The 14,916-nt window shown below is 35.4% G+C and overlaps 1 long non-coding RNA gene and 1 other non-coding gene across 3 annotated transcripts; both read right to left on the reverse strand.

The window, feature by feature from the left end:
• Nucleotides 1-1,596: 1,596 nt before the first annotated feature.
• On the reverse strand, nt 1,597-7,878 carry LOC111919554 (uncharacterized). The gene is made up of 3 exons (XR_002859532.3): nt 2,355-7,878; nt 2,194-2,267; nt 1,597-1,816 (listed from the first exon to the last, which is right to left on the reverse strand). It is a non-coding gene; the product is annotated as an uncharacterized LOC111919554 (long non-coding RNA).
• A 1,590-nt stretch (nt 7,879-9,468) lies between these two features.
• On the reverse strand, nt 9,469-12,691 carry LOC111919560 (uncharacterized). 2 transcript variants are annotated; one of them, XR_006190534.2, is made up of 9 exons: nt 12,327-12,691; nt 12,095-12,241; nt 11,476-11,580; nt 11,225-11,305; nt 11,006-11,103; nt 10,734-10,903; nt 10,236-10,381; nt 9,818-10,059; nt 9,469-9,709 (listed from the first exon to the last, which is right to left on the reverse strand). It is a non-coding gene; the product is annotated as an uncharacterized LOC111919560 (transcript). The 2 variants fall into 2 exon arrangements; XR_006190533.2 differs by having other exon boundaries at nt 11,225-11,346; nt 12,327-12,690.
• Between the last annotated feature and the right edge of the window lie 2,225 nt (nt 12,692-14,916).

Genomic DNA, 14,916 nt, shown 5'->3' on the forward strand with positions numbered 1-14,916 from the left:
TTAAACTATAATTTTGTCATTTTTGGTTTAACATTCAATGATTTACAGTCCTCCGAAGTCGAGATATCAAAACTGAAAATTTTCAACTTTTCAGCTATTTGTTTTTGTACTTTGTATTATGTGAAAATATTAACACAAGTATATCTCATTCGTTTAAATTCGGATTGACATGCGGGTTTTTCCAGAGTGTATTTTAGAGTTTGTACATGATTTTAGACTCTAATTTTGTTAATTGTGGTTTCGTATTCAATAAGTTACAGCCCCCAAAGTGGGGATATCAATATGAAAATTTTCAAAGTTCAACCCACTAAGTTGTAAGTAATTACCAAAAAAATCCGGTTTTTTCGGGTTTTCCGGGTCTAAACCCACTTTATCCGGTTCCAACCTACCCACTTTGATGTTTCCGGGTTTTCCGGTTCTAGACCCACTTTACCCGGAACCATACCCGGAACCGAACCGGAACCGGTTCCTATATACCGGTCCGGTTTCCGGTTCTATAAAATCCCGTTAACCGGTTCCGGGTTTTCCGGGTCCGGGTCCATCGGGTCCGGGTTTGGACCCACTTTCATCCCTAACAACAAGCCTACGTAGTAGTCAAAGTTTTTTTTTTTTTTATTTTTTTTTATTTTTATTTATTTATTTTTTTTTTTTCTGAATTGACAAGATGTTCTTCTACGTTTTTCAAAAGCATATATCTTAGACATTCAATTTCCCTTTAATTTTCATAAAATAAAATAATTGCAGATGCCGTTTCAACTGATTTGACCAATATAATACAAAAACAAAATTGTCCACTATATATATGGTGTTGTGCATAATTTTGTCCCTGTAGGGATGTTTATCTGCGAAGTTCAACATTGCGTGCAGTGTAGGTTGGACTATTAATTAGGACAAACCTGGTTTTCCAATCCAAGGCAGGCATGTGCAAAGGCTTTATATTTTTACCAATCTTTGCGATGTATTTTTATTGTATAACTCACAAACGTAGTACAATCTTGTTATAACAATTACCATTTTAGTTAGTTAATAATTAGTCATTCTTCCAAGTAATCATATTATAATTTCACTAGAAGTTAGATAGAATACGGTTAGTTTTTGTTTAACCGTACCCTCTCTATATATAACTTACAATATCCTCCATATACAATCAAACCCATTGCCTCAACAATGAACCAGACTAGATATATTCCAAGACAACCATAAACCGAACGAAAGTACGTAATATTGTTATCGTATGTTCAACATACATCAAATCCACTAAGGACTGTTTGGTAGAGTCTGAATTTTTAAGAGGTCTAAATTTCTAAGTGGGTCTGAATTTTTAAAATCTGAATTTATAGCATACTGTTTGGTTGGAACATCTGAATTGCTATGTTGAATGATAAAAATGACTATTTTACGCTTCTGTATAATTTTCATTTATTTCGATGTTTTTGTTTTAAAAAATAACTGAACAAACTCTTTGAATAATTATAAATATATATATATATATATATATATATATATATATATATATATATATATATATATATATATATATATATATATATATATATATATATATATATATATATATATATATATAAACACAATACATAATCCAAATCAAACAAAAATATTTTCAAATCCACCAAATAATACTAAAATTCGAATAAAATCCAAACATAAATATTTTCAAACACAACACAAAAACTATTCTAATTTGCAACTGAACCCTATCATTCCCGTTTTGATGTCTTTCTTATCTTGGAATTCTTTATGTGTGAGATTCGTTGCATATGATCAACATCAATCTTTGAAACAATCCTATAGCCTTCTGCAACACGAATTAGATGAATGTCAGTTTCCAACCATACTGAACAACTACAATTGATATGAGCCATATCCATATGAATATCCATGTTAAAAAAAAAAAAAGAATTATCCATGTTACTTCATGTAGAACAAAAGACCAATCAATCAAACCCTAATAAACAATTAAAAGAATTCATGAAAAAATAAAGAAATCACTCCATCTTCTTCTCCCCTGTAACTCTAACCTATGTAAATATTACATCTCAATTTCATGATTTTAGCATATAAATAGACAATTTCATCATATATAAAGGAGATAAACAAACAATTTCAGCAAACAAACAATTTTAGCAGCTATACAACCAATTTTATCAAAAAAAGGAAGAACATATCACATACCTGAAGAGGTGCATGAGCTTTGACTAGTGAGTAAGGTCTTGATTTGCCTCTTAACTCGTTTCTGTGTCTTGTTCCTGTGGTTAATCTCATCATCAACATCCATGTATCAAAAAAACATTTATTATTCATTGAAATTGAAACGTAGAGAGAGTAAAACATACAGGGGTTCTCGGACCAAATCGTCTGAATTATCGCGGTCGCTGAGGTATAGATTGAACACGTCGATGATGGCTGGTCATGTCGGGTGGAATTGGAAAGCCGTGGGAGCGGCAGCTCGGTGGTGACTCTGATCCCCCATATCTGCCAGGTTTGGTGATTGAGTGGTGATGGATGTTAAAGGACACCACCACTACTAGCTACCGGAGCTCTGAACATATACCGTCGCCGTTGTCCCCAATAAATTTAATTGTATCGAACTGTGGAGGGTTTTAGAATTTGAGGAAGATGGAGGGGTTCATTACCGGTGGAAAAGGCGGCGCAAGCAGAGGCGGTGATCGGTTGATAGAGTCGATTTCAGGGAAGGTCGACGACGGGAGGAGGTCGGAGGAGGTGATCGACGCTCTACAGGGTCGGAGGTGGGAGGAGACAGAAGAGAAGATATGAACGTGGGGATTTTATTTTGGAGGCGGGCATATCAACAGCATCGTATGAGGGTAAAAGAGGGAAGGACGCGTAATTTTTTTTTCGGATACGGGCCAAAGTCTAAAACTTTAAGATGCTTTTAGAAAAGGGAAAATGACTCTTGAGGGTAATTAACTTTTGCGTTTGTACTCATTTGGTCCCTTTTCTTTTTTTTTTTTGTATTCAATATACCATCGAACTTGTTGTTGGTGTTTACCATAGCCCTTTTGACCGACTTTTGACCTGTGATAGCCGGTCAAAGGGTTATGGTGAACACAAACAACAAGTTCGATGGTATATTGAGTACAAAAAAAGGAAAGGGACCAAATGAGAACAAACGCAACAGTTGGTTACCCTCCTGATTCATTTTCCCTTTACTCATTTACAACAAATCTCACATCATCTCCTACTGATATTAATGACTTTATGAGATTCATTCTTGCTTCTCTTCAAAACATAACCTACAAAAGGACATTATTCATACATGTACAACTTTGTAATGCATTTGAATATTTATTAGGGGAATCTTAACTAAGCAGGCGCATTTCATGACTACATTTACATTTCCAATCAAATGATTTATCGTATCATGGATTCTAGACAAGTCTGCAAACGAGTGGAATCACAAGTGCTATGATTTTTTAGTGGAATCACAAGTGTTATGATTTTTGAGTTTACTTAGCTTTAAGATCGAACTCATGGTGTGGCAACCCCAAATATATTGCCGTTACAAACCCTATTTTCACTAACGGAATGCGTCACTACATGTTATTGTTGTAATGTTAGGAGTCGTCAATAAACAAATATCTAGTTATTTATATGCTCGGATATTATCATAAGTAATTATAACTTGTAAATGTTAACCCCGTTTAACTAAATAGAGTTATATTACTTTTCAACCACTTCACCCGGGTAAAAAGTTTTTACCCCGTTAAACTTTAGCATCGGGTAGCCGTGTATCGGGTGCAATACCCGAGACATATATAAACAAATGGACACTACAATTGAACTCTTTTACCACACCTTCACTCTCTCTCTCACTACTTTCTCTCTCTAGACCCGAAACCGACCCCAAATCCGCAAATTCCGGCTTCCAAACGTAAGGACTCATTCCCTATCTTATTCTAAACATACTTCATTGTATGTAGGGGCCAAAAATCATGGAAAACAAGGACCAAAAAGGAGTTTACGGCCTAAGAAGCCCCTTAGGCCGTAAACACCTAAAAACTTGCCAAAAACCTCATTTTTCCTTCCTTTAAGTTTATGGACTAATTAAGACATATACCTAGGAGAGTTTGGACATTAAAACACAAGGATTTGAAGCTTAAAAAGGAGTTTACGGCCCAAGCTTATGCTTAGGCCATAAACACCCCAAAAACCCCAAAAACCCTTGTTAAAAGCCCCAAAAACTCATCTAGGGTGTTTAGTAATTTAGTCTTGGCACTAGGAAATGTTTAAGTGCATTAAACAACATCATTTGAGGACAAAAAGAGGAGTTTACGGCCAAGTCAAAGCTTGGGCCGTAAACACCCAAATTTTTGTGTCAAAATGTCCCAAAACTTATCTAATACATGTAAGGAATTTAGCTAAGGCCCTAGGATGTGTGTTGTACCATTAAACTTCTCATTTTGAGGCCAAAAGAAGAGTTTACGGCCAAGGATATTCTTGGGCCGTAAACTCCCCAATTCTTATGCCAAAATGTCCCAAAACTCCATCTAAGGCCTTCTAGAATTTATCTAAGGTGAATGGGAGTGTGTTGTACCATTTAAACAACCATTTTGAGGGATTAAATGGAGTTTACGGCCTAAGAACAAGCCTTGGCCGTAAACTCCCCAAAATGTCACCAAATGAGAGTTTAAACCCTCCATATTAGTTCAAGACACTTGCTAGTAAATTAGGGAAGTGAAATAAGGCATTAAACTTGCATTTTGGAGGACCACATGAGTTTACGGCCAAGCCTAGGGGGCTTACGGCCGTAAACTCCCAAGGAGTGGCCTTTGGGCCGTAAACTCCAAGGGAGTGAGCTCATGGACCCTCCCGTAAATCATTCTTGGCCTTGTACCACTCCCGGGAACCCCTTCTAGGCCCTAAAACCCCGAAAACGATGCTAGAATGTCCAAATACTATAATGAAAAGCATAAGATGATTAAATTCTTGTAAAATACATATTTCATATGGCATTAGGGTCCTAAAAGGTGCTCAAGTCGTTATTTGGTACCAAACGCTCAACCGACACTTTTACCCGATTTACCCGATTCACCCGATTTACGCGAATTCAGGTGAGTTCATACCCCTTTAATGAACCTTTCAAATGTTTTAAATGTTTTAGGGGGGAGATACAAGTTGCTTATAGATGTTTATGGAAAGTTTTACAGAGTGGTTTTCCACGTTACGAGGATTAATCACATGTGATTCACTATTCTTAGTTCAAATCACATGTGATTTATCACTATGCCTTATAAACAGATTTATACATTTTCAAAACTATTTTGGACAAGCAAGACAGATTTTAAATGTTCTTTTGGAAAATACTTTTATTAAATTAATTTACCTTTATAATGTAACCACTCTGATATATTTATATAAGTAAGACTTGGAGGACTTAGGACCGATATCTCGCCTTATTTCCTGTTCTTGTTTGATTGTGGGCTTAGGGTAGTAGTTATCCGTCCGACTGTCGTTGATTTCTTAGTTATATAACTTGTATATTAGTATGGGACATGAATATTTCTCCTTTCACTAGATACTAAAGTCACTAACATGTCAAGAACCATCTACACTAAGTTAACTGTAATAGGTATAGTTAATGTTGCTACTACTACTACTCGCTAAAGTCACTACTCTCTACATTATAATACTTACTATTACCAGACAATACGCTAGTAAGAGAATACACTATGATCAATACTAAAAGATTACTACACTATAATAAAAGAGAAAACACTAAACAAACAATAATACACTAACCCACTACGAGTTACTCTATTCGTTACCCACTACGCCCGGAGTTTTCCGACTGGAAGACAACACTACATGTATAGATCTATACGGGGCAGGCGCTATCTTATCCTGACTGTTAATTTCAGTCCGCGCCGTGCAGGCCCAGGGATGCCACTACTTCACTACACTGTGCATGACTGGGAAGGTCATGGGATCCTCTATGATCCTCACTATTAGTAAGATACAAGGAATACACTATAACTACTCTAAAATACTACACTAAACGCTAAACTACATCCCGAAGTAAGTAAGTATCGATCACTAAAGGAAGCTTGCACCTCTACCACTAAATACAGGCTTAACCTACTCTATCACATTACTATTTGAGGATTGCTAATATACTTTTACATCAAACTGTTTTCAAAAATAGAGAATGCATACTTTTCATACATTTCACTTACAATGTATTTTCGGGAAAATATAGGATTTTCTAGGCTTTCTACTGCTTATGAATATAAATAGCACATTTTTCGCACTATTGCTCTTTATACAAAAACTCACACTAAACTCTTATGAACTCACCAGCTTTATGTTGATATTCTTTTCAAAATAACTTGTATCTTCAGGTCAAAGGTAAACAGGTACAACTGCAGCATTTTTGGAGAAGATGGAGCATGCAAGACCCATCTCTTATTTTTGTTTACTTTTGGTGTTTGTTGAACATTACATAACACACTTGTAAATACACTCTCTATGTAAATGAAATGGTTGTATATTTCTTGCTTTTACTATTATGCAATTGTGATGATACCGTACACTACGTCATCCATCCCGAAACGTATTCCGCCGTTATCGGTTTTGGGGTGTGACAGATTGGTATCAGAGCATTGTCACCCCGAGACTCGCCGAGTCCCACAACTCTGAGTCCACTCGCACACAACTCACCGAGTCATCCCTTGACTTGCCGATTCTCGACTCAACCAGAAAATATTGGGACTCTTCGACAAGACTCGCTGAGTCCAATAACAGACTCGCCGAGTCTAAGGCTATCTTCAACCTACTCGCCGAGTTGTTCATACAACTCGCCGAGTTCCAGGCCATCATCATCCAACTCGCCAAGTTGTTCTTCCAACTCGTCGAGTTCCAGCTTATCTTCAAGCAACTCGTCGAGTCCACCCATGTGACTCGCCGAGTACCACCGGTCTGAATCCATACAGAAGCATTTTAGGCCATGCAATTGATCCAAAACATAGATCTAGCCTCCTACAACTCATCCATCACGTAAAGTGGCAAACTTTACGTGAATCCAAAGAGATCTATGCATTTTCACTCTAGGGTTTGGGTTTGGGACAAAATAGCTCCATCAACCACTCACAAACAGGGACTTTCATGCATTCCAACCCTTCTCCATTCCAGATCTGAGGTAGCAACCTCAGATCTAACATCTAAACTCCAATACATCCAAAGATATGATCTCTAACACCCCCAAAATGATGCATCTAAGAAATAGCAGCTCAAAAACGAGATATTACCTCAAAGGAACGCCCCCACTGCAATGAAACTCGAATCCAAGCAAAGCCCCTTGCTCCAAGCCTCTTACGCTTCAAGATTTCCTCAACAATTGCTTCTCCAAGCTTCCAAATGCACTTGATCCACTCACACATGAGGGTTAGGGTTTCTGGACTTGAGGATGAGTAAGGAGGCTGGGGGAATGGATGTTATGTTCTTTATATAGGGCTCAACCTCGAGAATTAGGGTTTTCTCCACTCAGCGCCTACTCGCCGAGTCCATTACACTGACTCGTCGAGTCGGCCACTTAACACGCGACCAAGTCGCGACTCTACTCGCCGAGTCCGCACATGGACTCGCTGAGTCGCTCTTTCCCAATTTACTCTTTTAGCCATTCAACTCTACTCTTGATATTTCGGGATGTTACAATAATATTTAAAAAAAGAATTTTTATATTTTTCCATTTATTCTGCATCTTAAAATTATTTTTTAAAATATGTCAGTGTAATATTCTATTAGAATATTTCACGTATTTTTAAAAAAAAATGGAATTTATTTTTATTTATTTTAGTTAATTCAAGTTCTGAAAATAATATTTAAAAAAAGAATTTTTAGATTTTTCCATTTACTCTGTATTTTAAAATTATTTTTTAGAATATGTCAGTGTAATATTCTATTAGAATATTTCACGTATTTTAAAAAAAACGGAATTTATTTTATTTTTTTTTATTTCTATTTTTTTAGTTAATTCAAGTTCCGAAAATAATATTCAAAAAAAGAATTTTTAAATTTTTCCATTTATTTTGCATTTTAAAATTATTTTTAGATTTGGTCTCACGGTCTCATAAAATTAGAATATTCTCAAATAAACTTGAACCTATATATATATATATATATATATATATATATATATATATATATATATATATATATATATATACTGTTAGGTTATATTGTTCTAACTATCTATTGTGTGCATGTAGGATTGATTCTGGATCAACCATTTTAGTTATTTTAAGAAAGTAATTAATGCATATTAGATGTTAAAAATATAATGAACATTAATTAGAACTTCAGCATTTAATATGCATTAATTATTTTCTTAAAATAACTAAAATGATTGGTCCAAAATCAATCTTACAAGCACACAATAGATAGTAAAAACATTTGAACCTAACTATATATATATATATATATATATATATATATATATATATATATATATATATATATATATATATATATATATATATATTATATATATATATATATATATATATATATATATATATATATGCATTACAACCCCACCTAAGGTTAGGTACTAAACCTCTAAATTATGTCGTTTTAACTTGGTAAATATACCCGGTTTGGTTTCACTTGGTAAATATGTCATCATCGATAACATTTCTTTCTTTCATTATCTTTTTACCATCTCCGTTTTCTTTCCTCCATTATCGTTTACTACTTCACCCAAGTGAACATTACTTTTTTCCACTATCACAAAGCACTACAAAAAAAAATGCCAATTAGTAATGAAAACAAAATGGTCACTAACAATTGAAGGTGTCGTCACTATATCATTAGTCACCGGACTTTTGGTCGTTACTTGTGTTCACTATAGGTCCGTCACAAAAACTAATTAGTGACCAAAATATAAAAGTGGTCACTAAATAGTGACCAAAATATAATGGTCACTAAATCTGTGACTACGGGTTTCGTCGTTAAATGTTGTCCCTAATAAATGAAATTCGTCACTGTGTTATCTAATTAGTTTTTTTTTTAACCGGCAAATACAAAGATACGAATCTACTCATAAACTAACACCTAATTCCACCTATGTCCACGACGGGACTTGAACCCTCGACCTCAAAGAGGAAGGGCACCATCTGATACCGCTGGGCTAGAAGCCCTTTGGTGTGTTATCTAATTAGTGACCATAAAAAGTCGTCACTCTCCTAATTGATTAGTGACCATAGAAAGTCATCACTGGTTTATTTAATTAGTGACCATAAAAAGTTGTCACTCTCATCTGATTTGTGACTATAGAAAGTCATCACTAGCTTATCCAACTAGGGACCATAAAAAGTCGTCACTAATTTATCCAATTCGTTACGAAAAAAACGTCGCTATTTTTTGTTGAAATTTCTTGTATTTAACCAATTTAAGTAACTTTAAGCGAACCTACAATATACAATACTGAAATGGCTAGAACATCATATGAATCTTAGAATAAAGTTAAGAACAACAACCACCAAAATAGATTTCTAAAAGCAGTAACTTTTCCAATTCTAACCAGCTTACTCATTTTGTAAACTGCACACAAATAATAGTTACAAAAGAATGTGATATAGATCGTTATCGATCCCCTTTGTTTGGAGGCCTTGTGACTAGCTTCCTCTAAGGCCATTTTAATTGACTTTTGCATCTCTAACTACCTAGTTGCCTACAAAACAAAGACATCATTTACGTTTTTTCGTTTAATGAAAAGGGCATTCTTGTGTTTTGCACATGAAATGGTGTGGATGAGGATGGGAGTGGGGGTTGGTGTTACCTCGATTTTTGGTTCATAAGATGCAAATTCAGTGAAATCTTTTCTCCTTCATCACTAGCATTTTGGTCATCATCAATTTGGGAACTTTTAACCCTTATTTGAAACTCAGACATAACACCCTCCACAATGCTTGAACATCTTTATTTAACAAAAAACCATATATGTGTTACCTGTAGGCATACAATTGCATCCTTTTGCTTTCCATCCTCTTTGATCTCACCACGAAGCCCCCATTACTTAACCTGAATGTGAAAAACAAAAAAAAATGCGTATCAATGTATCATACCAATTACTTATCACAGGAGTATAATTTATATGCTTCAAATTACATTTCCCAATATATAACTAATGTGTTGGGAACTACCCCTCCAGAACCTTTAATACACTCAAGGGGAAATGAAACACACCCATTTTTTACCTTTCATGCACTTAAGGGTTAATCAAGAAGTCATTAGAACAAACAGTGAAATTCACCAAATTTGCTTCAATGGTAGATCCATTTTCAATCTAAACACCAGTAACATTTCCATAAGGACCAGATTCCAAGCTTTTTATAGAAGCACCCTGCAAATGAAACATCATGTCAACAATTTAAGCATGTGTTGGTGTGGGGTAAGAGGGAGAACCCTCATGTGTTGGCTCAGAAAAGAATTGAACAACCCTGACAAAAGATGATTTTATGGAAATATGACTTATTGTTTGGATAAACGAGTTTTAGGTATGTGTTATACTGAATATTTTTATATAAAATAAAATATTTTAATGTGATACATCATCTGGGCTAGAAAATGATTACCTAATACTCGTCTAAAATCAAGTACACCTTTTAACAAATCACAATTAGGTCTTAGATATAGAAAATAATAGCAAACAAAACATAAATATTCATTATATCAAAAAAGAAAAACTTAAGTACCTTACAGAAGTTGAAGACCAAATTTAGTTCACAGATATTACTGAAGAAGTGATCGAGTATTATAAAGAAATGGTACCATCAACATAAACTAGAGACCACGTCAACATCACTGTGCAAACGATTAATAGTTTTTATATCATGGGCCATGACCATGTGCCTGAACAACGATACTATACACCACAAACAAGAAACCAAGTAAACAACTGAAGAAAATAAATTAAACCCAATAGTATGCATATAACTCATTAATAGTAAGAGTTAAAAAAACTAACTCTGCAGAGTATTGGAAAAGGTTGATGAAGAAAATCTTAATGTTGTCCAGCAATGTGTTATCAGCATCAGCCACAATTCTTGCAACTTTAGAGCTAACCTGTGATAGCCAAAAGAAATACAAGCATCAAAAAGACATGAATGTCCTCCTCATCTTCATACTGAAAATAATACAGACTAAAACAAGTATTGACAAGGGTAGAGTAGTCATTAGTCATTACACTGATTAAGTTTGACAACATTGTATAATCAGGTTCCTCTCTGTAAGCACCCATCAATGTAAGCAAAGAAGATAAAGGCAACTGGCCAGCCATAGACAATGCAAACGAGTCATCTAGAATTCCTAGTAAAAACAAAAGATAATAATAATAATAATAATAATAATAATAATAATAATAAATATATATTATTTTTACAAAGTTTAGTTTCTAAATAAAGTTGAGGATAATAATAATAAAATAGCAAAGATTACCATATCGATCCATGGCAGATAACTTTTTACTTTCAATGGCAGATCGTAATTTCCACTAACAGTAACTAGTTATCAGCTGCCATATCATGGGCCATGACCATGTGCCTGAACAACAAGAATGTACACCATAAACAAGAAACCAAGTAAACAACTGAAGAAAATAGTAATGATTAAAGAAAGAAGCACCAAAAGGTTATATGTGTCATTTGTATGTATCAGTAATCATGTCAAGCACATACAAATCATCCGTTTAATGCAGGACCAATGTCGCCCTAATCATGCACACTCAGTTTATCAAAAATACGATCCAATTCCAATGGATACCATGCCTATTCAACATTTTGTTGATTTTTATAGTTCATTTGATGTTTGAACATGCAAAGATTTTGTTCACATAGAACTACAAATGTGAATCAGAAGCCCATCTTCCCAAGATTTTAAATTGAAGTTTTCTTCACAGATACAGTAATATGCAATCTCTTTACCCAATGAATTATATCTATAACATGATAAGAAACTTGACTAATGAACAATTAGGATGAGTTTGTTACACCTGGACTGAGTAAAATAAATTGAAGAGAGAGAGAGAGAGAGAGAGAGAGAGAGAGAGAGAGCTCACAAATTATGAACAATTGGAGATAGATATACTCATAATGCACTCCCAGTTCATGTAAGCATTTCATCGAATAGCTGTTGTGCACAATCTATTGAATAGGGAGAAGATGAACCGTGTCCTTAGATGTTGATCATAAGAACATACATTCAACTGTCCATGTAACCTTCTTTCAAAATCTCATCCAATCGATGAAATCACAATGGGAAAACGGATTGAAATAGAGAAAATAAGATACCAGAGGATGTGGGGAAGGAGGTGGCGGCACCAATCGGTGGAAGGAGGGGGAGGGGGCGTAAGGACAAACATTGTCGTAAGTAAGAAGTAAGGCTTTCGCCAGGACCATGATTTTTGATGAATTCTTCTCGGACTTTGTTGATAACGTGATGACTTAGGTATAGACAATGTTGGTTGCCAAGCTTGCCATTCTTCGGATCCTTGAAAATCTCGTCTGACACAAAACCCTAGGTAGTAGAAATTGGATTTGGCGACGATGAATTGAAGATTGGGGAAGGTTTAGGGCTTGTAGATGGTGGATGAGAACGACGGTGAAGCGATGGGAGAGATTCATTTGCATCCGTTTATACGTGAAATGGTTTGCCTGTCTTGTATTGGCACTCGTATTTTAGGGTAAGTTACATTTTTACCCTTGTGGTTTGATGACATGTGTTGCCGCTATGAAAGTAAATATAAGTTGGTCATTTTTTAGAGTTAGGCGCTATGAATAAAAATTATATATAGTTAGTGACCGAACCTTTTATCATTTTGTATTTCAATAACCATATTTGTGACAACCCGAAATTTATTCCGTCATTTTAATCTCTTCTTCCGTTAATAAGTCTCGCTTTATTAAGCTGTCTGCTAACCTTTTGGGAATAGGTTAATTAATTTGGGACTTTTATAATGACTTAGTAAGGGTTGAAACAAATTAGAAATACCCTTAATAATCCCTTGAAAAGTTTTAGTTTCAACCAAGTCAAAATACGACCATTTAATCGGGTGCGACCAAAAGCCCCGTTTAACGTCAGTATCGAGTAGATTTCCACTGAGCCACCAACTCAAACCCCTATATAAGGGTGAGTGGAGTCCATTTGAGACTTTCCACTCTCTCTCTACACACTCTCTCTACAACTTGCTTCGATCCAAAACGCCCGTTTCGAGCCCCAAAACTAGTAAGTAATCTATCCTAACTTGTTGTGTAGCTTAGTTAACATGCAAATTCGTGTTTAAGACATCAAATAGGGGCCAATTCATGTGTTTACGACCCAAGAACACTCTTGGGCCGTAAATACCCATAAGTGGGATTTTGAAGCCCCAAAACCCTTCCACATCACTCCTAGGGCTTAGATATAACTTGTGGACTTACATCTTCGAGCTTAGAACACCAAAACCTTTCATTTTGGAGAGTAAACATGAGTTTACAGCCCAAGAACACTCTTGGACCGTGAACCCCTCTTCAAGGGCCATGAACACCTTTTGAGGTGTTATTATTGCCCTCAAACACCTCCTATGGCTTGGGAAAATGTCTAGAAGCAACACCCATTGAAGTAAAGGCATTAAACATCAAAGAAACCAAGGACATAGGAGTTTATGGCCGTAAACCCCCCTAGGATTGGTCCATGGGCCGTAAACTCCCAAAAAGTAGCCAAATGATGCCCTAACTTCTTCATTTGACTTGGAAAATGCATAGAACTTTATTCCCTACCATTTAAGACCTCAAAACACAAAAGGAAGGGGCTAATAGGAGTTTACGGCCGTAAAATCCATGTTTACTACCGTAAACTCCCAAAAATGGTCCATTTGAGGCTTTAAACCCTTCATAAGCCCTAGATTTGAGCCTAGCATAATTCCACAAGTGATATAAGACCTTTTAGCATCCAAGAGCACACCACCCAAGAGTTTATGGCCGTAAACTCATGGGGATATGGTCTTAGGGTTGTAAACTCTATAAAGAGTTTACTCTTGAAGAGTAAACTCCCTAACTAGGCCATACACTCCCTTATTTGCAACCCTATAGCCTCCTAGCACTTGACCAAAGTGTTTTCCGCTCTTTAGGATGTGTTTACGTGTTTAATTAGTATTATAATTACTAGTTGTATGTAAACATATGTCATCATATGTTAATAGGTCCCTAAGTGTGTTCAAGTCTTTAATTGACACCGAGCACCCAACCGGCACCTCCATCCGATCCACTTACAACAGGTGAGTTCATACCCCTTAATTAACCTTTTAAATGATTTTAACTGCTTTTATAGGGGGGAATACAAGTTAACCTATACAGTTATTATATAAATCACATGTGATTGATAACTGTATAACAAAATGGATTTTCGTATGTTATACTGTTTTTATCCAGCTTAAGATTTTCCAATCTAGCTTTCAACTCTTGTTAAAGGTTTTTCCAAAGGTTTTTCTTCACTTAATCTGTTTTATACAAATCATTTTCAAAGTTGTTATGAAAGGTTTTTCAAAGGATTCCAAAGATTTTCAAACTTATTTTACAAATTGACATCAAGTCATAAACTTCTTATGTGTAAAGGTTTTCCAAAGTTTTCACCAAAGTTATTATCTATGCTTTTACTTCGTTAATGCATGCTTGTATTTGTATAGTTATATAAATAGTGTTTAAAGGACTTAGGAAGGCTAGTTCACCCTATTTCCTTTTCCTTGTTTGGATGTGGTCTGGTGGGTATCGGATATCCGTCCGAAGGTCGTTTAAACATCAGTTATATATCATGTATACAGATATGGACATAAAGGTTTCCATCGAACAGTTCATTTCCCTGGGGTAGCAAGGGCATCCTTCCATTCATCATTCATAGATCAGA

This window comes from Lactuca sativa, chromosome 4 (assembly GCF_002870075.4).
Source record: "Lactuca sativa cultivar Salinas chromosome 4, Lsat_Salinas_v11, whole genome shotgun sequence".
Classification (NCBI taxonomy): Eukaryota; Viridiplantae; Streptophyta; class Magnoliopsida; order Asterales; family Asteraceae; genus Lactuca; species Lactuca sativa.